Here is a 6,000-nt window from a genome sequence, read left to right as displayed (position 1 = left end):
AAAAACAAAGTTACTGAGATGCCTCTCATCGCATGAATCCCAAACAGCCTTTTAATTCCGAGGCTAAAACTTTAGCTGATATAAATTTCCTGGCAGGCATTAAATTTGTGGAGGCATACTGGTTTTAAACAGCTCAGAATCTGATTCCAGATTCATGGGACGAAAACCCATGTTTATGGATTATGTAACAGTGAATGCAGATATGTCTCAAGTGCAGCACGCAACATATCTAGCGGCATATAACAAAATATTCAGTGAATATTCAGAAGGAAAGAAAAATGCCCCGTTTAAATTACAGGAAAAAATTAGATAGATAAACAGCGTCAGGTTTTCCAATCAAGGATTCCATTAAATAAAATTAGTAAGAAAATATATGAAATACGAAGTAACTGAAACCAATTACTGACTTTTGGTGAATGGATACTGAGGTAGTTTCGCTGATTTTACAGGCCCACCATTATCTGAACATTGAATCCTTTGCCTGTGGAGTAAGCCAGCTAACGCCACAAGTCATACCCAACAGTATCGATGCCAGAGCGCTCAGAAAAGCCTGGTCTCCAGCATATGATGTGTGTGTTTAACAAGTTACAACCTTTTTAGGGAGAACCGATATGAGGAACAACAGGGATACACGGCTATTCCTCAGTACCAAGTAATCACTGGAGGAGGGGGAGAAGGGAGGGGGAAGAAAGAGGGGAAAGCGTAGTGTGGTCTTTGAAATCCTTTGCTGCCTTTTATCACATCAGGACAGGAGTCCCCGTCCGGGTTTGTGTCAGCACCAAACGCGTTACCTGCAGGCAGCACGGCGCGATGAGGGCCAGCGCGGCGAAAATGGCCGAGTGCTGAGGGGACACCTGCCCGCTGCTGCCGGGGGCCTGGCGCCGTGACAGGGGCGGGGGGGGCACCGTGACAGGAACGAGCCCCCTCCCGCCGCCCCCCACCCGCGGCTCTGAGGGCACGCGTGGGCTGCCGGCGGCGGGGGGGCCGTGGCCTCACTGCGGCAGCCGCTCGGCGGGGAGCTGCGGGCCGCCCCCCTGAGCTCCCCCCGCCGCCGGTTCCATTCATGCTTTCTCCTGCCTTCGCCATCTCCCTCGCCGAGCGAGGGGAGAAGACGGGAGCGCGCGTGGGCGGCCGCTGCCAGGCTCCCTGTCAGTCACACCGCCGCCGCCGCCGCCGCCGCGCTGCGAAGAAGGCGAGCGGGGGAAGAAGGAGGGCGAGCGGCTTGCCCGGGGGGGAAGGGGGGCGGCTGGCGGCGCTGCCCCCAGCCTCACTGCCCCTGCCCGGGGCGGCTGCTGAGGCGGGCGCGGCCCCGCGGAGGGGAGCGGCGGCGTCCTGAGGGGTGGGTGCGCGTGCACGCGGCGGGGTACAGGGGAGGTGTGAGGGGGGGGGGGGGCGCGGCTCTGAGGAGAGGCGCGAGGCAACTTGCAACGGCCGTTAACGGTCGTAACGGCTCGGGGCGAAACGGGGGGGGCGGGCTGAGGGCTCCGCCTTCGTGCGCCCCCCGCACCTGGAGGCGGCGGCGGCGACGACGGCGGCGGTGGTGGCGGCGGGGAGAAGGGGGCAGCAAGGTAAGGCTGAGCCGTGCCGCGCCGCCACAAGGCGGCTGCCGGGTCCCGGGGGGAGGACGGGAGGGAGGTGGGCGAGCGGCGGGGGCCCCGTGGGCAGCCCCCAAGCCCGGCGCCTTCCCGCTGCCTCGGTGCCCTGCCCTCCCCTTCCCTCCGCCGCACCGGGCGGCTGCTCGCACCGCGCTTTATCTCCCCTTCTTCTCCAATGTGATTTCATGCGCCTCGCAGCCCCGCCGGGGAAGGCGCGGGGAGGCTGCTCGCACACCCCCAGGCACGGTAGCGGCGGCAGCGGCGCGGCTCGGCGCCGCTCTCCTCAGCGCTGCAGCCGCTTCCCCTAGCGGGCAGCGCCTGGTGCCGAGGAGCCGCGGGCGGGGGGAGCAGCCGGGCTCTGCGTGGGGATCGCGCTGCCGGCACGGAGCAGGACGCGGGCTTCACGCGTGCCCCCCGAGCTCTCAGTTAGGAGCGATTTTTTTCAACTTGACGTGCGGTTTTCTCCTTAATCAGCTGCGTTTCAGCGAGGTGGTGATTCTTGTATCTGGAAAGACGGTTTTAGTAGGTTTATCCTTTTGGATAACGGTGTTATTCACGGAGTTTATGGGGTTTGGAGCCCCCTCCGCGGTTTGCCACCTGGTTGGCAAAGACTTGCAGCTGAGGATGAGACCCAGTGCTGGTTTTGGTGAGGGATTCGGAAGAATTGTGGCCGTGTTGCCCTCTGTTCTTACTTGGTTATAACTGTATGCACTGAAGAAGCAACGTCTGCTTTGGTTTCAGCCTTTTGTCAGGCAGTTTGAGATAACTTGTTGTATAAATGCTGGAGCTAATGGATCAAATTGAAATTTGGGTAGATTCAGAGCTCGCCCTGATTTTAGCACAAGTTTTGTATGTGACGGAGTACTGAATTTTACCGTCTGTGATACCTGAAATAGAAATTTTCCCTTTTGCTTTTCTGACGCTTTTCATTTTGCTCCTTTGCAGTAGCGCTTTGGTCAATGGTTTCATTGATACATTTGAATTGTGCTGTATATTTGAAGCAAAGGATAGTTCTGAGGCTCAGTATGCTCCCATTGAGACAGAACAGAATTTAGCCTGTTGACTTGAATGAATAAAATGGATCCTAGAGCTCTTGGTTTACATTTGTGTACGATGAATCCCAGGGATTTCAGTAGGTACGCGCAGGAAGCTGAGCATATCATGTTCACCTGTGTAATTCATTGTGCTGTAACTGAACAGGTGTTCTTCTTTGTAATATTTTGCTGTTTTTTTTTTTGTTTGTTTGTTTTTTTTTTTTTTTTTCTTCACCCAGAATTATGGTTGTATTTTAAGGGCTAAGCTTTAAAATATTTGTTAGTGCACTATAAAGAGTTGTCAACTGGATGTCGTGTGTGTAAAACTAGAAGAACCTCCAGATAGCAAGACCATCCATTTAGTGTGATAAATGTAGAATACACAACAGGGAAGCAAATCTGAATGGTTGTAGCATGCATCTCATGAGGCAAATGCTGAAAAGGTAGAAAGCCAACAAGCAGGTTAATGCCTTCAGCTTCCAAGTAACTAAAGTTGTTTTAAATGGAAGAGCTTTATTCTGTTATGACATGCAGTTCAAGACTTAAAGAAAAACAAGAGAATGGGGTAGAGAAGTTATTTATGAGCATTTTTTTCGATGGTGGTGGTAGTTTTTGTGTGTGTGTGTGTGTGTGTTTTTTTTTGTTTGTTTGGTTTTTTTTGGGGGGGGAGGGTGTCTCCAAATTCCATTATGCAGTAGGATGCTTTCCAGTGTCTGTTTTCTCAGTATCTGGAAAGGCAGATGTTGCTGCAGCAGGGGCAATTACAATGACTTGCAGCACAGGAAGGGGAAAAAATATCTGTTTTGACTCTTCCTGCATAAACCATTGATCAGATACAGAGCTTTAAGTCCCTCAAATAGTCTGAGAAGGTTGGAACTAAGGATTTGTTTTTTTGGTTGGCCCTTTTTAGGGCTTGTCAACAGAAGAGATGAGATAAGCATCACATATAAACTTGTTTCACTACGGGAGTGAAATTAATGCACAAATTAAAGGAAGCGTTCGTTTCCAGAAGAAAAAAACAGTTAGCTTGTGTTACAGTTTTTGTTAAAGGATTCTACTTTATTGGTTTGACCTTACAGTTGTCCACAAACCTCACCAAAAAGCAGTTTTCCTAGGTTTCGTTGGTTGCTGTTTGCTTAACCAAACTGCTCTGTCCTGGGAGATATTGAATCAAAAAGCAGAAGAAGCAGTGGTGACTCAAGCACTGTAGGATTTTACAGAAGAGGTCTTCTCAACTGTAGCTTTTTTTAAAGGTGCATGATAAAATCCCATGGTTGCTGAGAACTTTGTTATCACAGGATGAGAAGCAAACTCAGAGAGTACTGCATAGACCACAGCAAAGTGCAACTGATGTGACCCTAGATTCAAGCTGTGATAGTGTGTAGCTTCTGAATTTAAGCTGGTGAAGCCAAGAATTTATTTCTATCTTTTAAATATAAAGTGTTTCTACTTTAGAGGATATTTGAGACTTCCTGCAAGTAGAACATGCAAGTGGAAGTTATGAACTGAGGAGGTGACTTGTGCTAAGGCATCTTTTAGCAAAGCAAGACCAGAGGAGATGCCTTCCTTCAGGCTCACCTTTCATACTGGTTTGATAAATAAGTTCAATCTAACACCAAGAAATGACTCAAAAGGGCAAAAAGCAAATATATATATATATATATATATAAAATTATTATTTTTTTTTTTAAAAAAAGGCTTTTTCCTTTATCTTAGAAATGTTTGGTCATCTGTTTCTTGCAGTCAGGGACTTCATTACATATAGCTGCCAAAGCACTTTGGCCCCTTATTTGTATAGCAAGTGAGCCATGATACATGGAAAAGGCAAGGGGCCCTAATGTCTCAGGAATGTGGCAGGATTTTTTAACCTCCTCCAGAGCTCAGGCACAATAATTGTTTGTTTTTTTCCCCCCCCCACTCTTTTCATGTTCCTTTAATAGTATAGAACCACCTGGACTAGTTTAGTTCTATGTTCTACTACTATGCATATCAGAATAACAGCTTGTTAGTGCAACCTTCAGCGTTTTTATAACAAAACTCACGTGGACACAACTGCATGTGTTAACAAGAGTTCTTGGCTTTGACACGATCTCATCCTTCCGGTATAAAAAACTCAAGTTACAGGGAGATCACGATATTCTTTACAGAGCATCAGATAAATACCTTCCAATAAGCCTTGTCAAACACGGCTGTGCAATAAAGCTTTTTTTTTTCCCCCCCCCCCCCCCCCCCAGAAGAGTTGTGTATGTGATGCTGGGTTCACATAGCAAGGAGTGACAGAAAAAATGCTAGCCACATGTAATATATTTCAGGTACGCTCATTTGTTTAGGATGTCTTCATAAAGCTGTGTGCAAACTTGGGTACTTGCAGATGTGGCAGTGGTTCAGAAAGGTTTTGAAAGCTTCAGTGAAAATAGTGATGGTTGCAATGTGCAGACTGCCCAGCAGTTTTACCCACTGTCACACAGACCTAGCATGCCACCATTCTGACGGAAGTCTGTGTGTAAACATGGCTTCGTCAAACTGCATAACCTATGGCACAGATAGTGTTAATTACATTGCTTTCTGAAATCATTCAAATTTTGTAATTCATATTTCACTAGAATTGTTCTTCCACCTGCTCTGTCCACAGATCATGTTTCGTTAAAAGTGCTGAGGAGCACCCAGAACTCTGAAGACAGCAGTTTTGTGCAAGATAAGAATGTTCCTTAAAGAAGCTGATGGAGGATAGAGCTCAAGAGTGCCTGTCATACACTGGCAGCATAAGATGACACCATAGTCTAGTCTGAAATTGTAAGTCTTGAGAAAGACTTGATGTCTTTCATTTTACAAAAGGTTCTTATACTGGAGAAACTTAATAGTGGGCTGGAGTCTGCTTTCAGGACCTGTATGTATGTGTTTGCTTCTTTTCAGTTGTGCTAATGTCAGTATGGAGCAGCTAAATTTTCTTTGGTGGGTCAGGTATTCTCCATATGCAGATTTTAGCTGAATCCTTCTCTGTTAGAGGAAATGGAGTTTATTTACCCAGGTGAGCCTTTGCTTTCTGCTTTGTCTGCAGAACTGCTAGGAAATCTAGGAAATAGGTGGTGTAAGCTTTACAGCCTGACTGAATCTACCAAGGGAGTTTCCATTTCTGAAGCTGTGTATTCATAAGGAATTGTTTCATTTACAGAAAGCTGTTTGGAACCTGTAGTTACCAACAGTCTTGAAATCATTGATGCCATGAAACATGAAAAATATTTCATGTGAATTATATCCATACCTTTGCAGAGTCTGCTTTTGACTGAGGCTTTTTACTGTATAGAGACCTGTCAGTAGGGACCAGGTTACAGGTCAGGAAGCTAGGACACTGGCAGTATATATTACATGGT

General features: G+C 47.5%; 1 protein-coding gene across 5 annotated transcripts in view; it reads left to right on the top strand.

Annotated features, from left to right (window-relative positions):
* The first annotated feature begins 1,213 nt into the window (after positions 1-1,213).
* The window catches only part of PTPN5 (protein tyrosine phosphatase non-receptor type 5), an 82,728-nt gene continuing 77,941 nt past the window's right edge, over positions 1,214-6,000 (top strand). For all 5 annotated transcript variants that reach the window (XM_032189509.1, XM_032189505.1, XM_032189508.1 and 2 more), the window contains exons 1-2: positions 1,214-1,339; positions 5,262-5,422. The gene's annotated coding sequence lies outside the window, so the exon portion shown is untranslated. The remainder of the gene's footprint in view (positions 1,340-5,261; positions 5,423-6,000) is intronic.

This window comes from Aythya fuligula, chromosome 5 (genome assembly GCF_009819795.1).
Source record: "Aythya fuligula isolate bAytFul2 chromosome 5, bAytFul2.pri, whole genome shotgun sequence".
Lineage (NCBI taxonomy): Eukaryota > Metazoa > Chordata > Aves > Anseriformes > Anatidae > Aythya > Aythya fuligula.
This window is presented reverse-complemented; position numbering and strand designations above follow the sequence as displayed.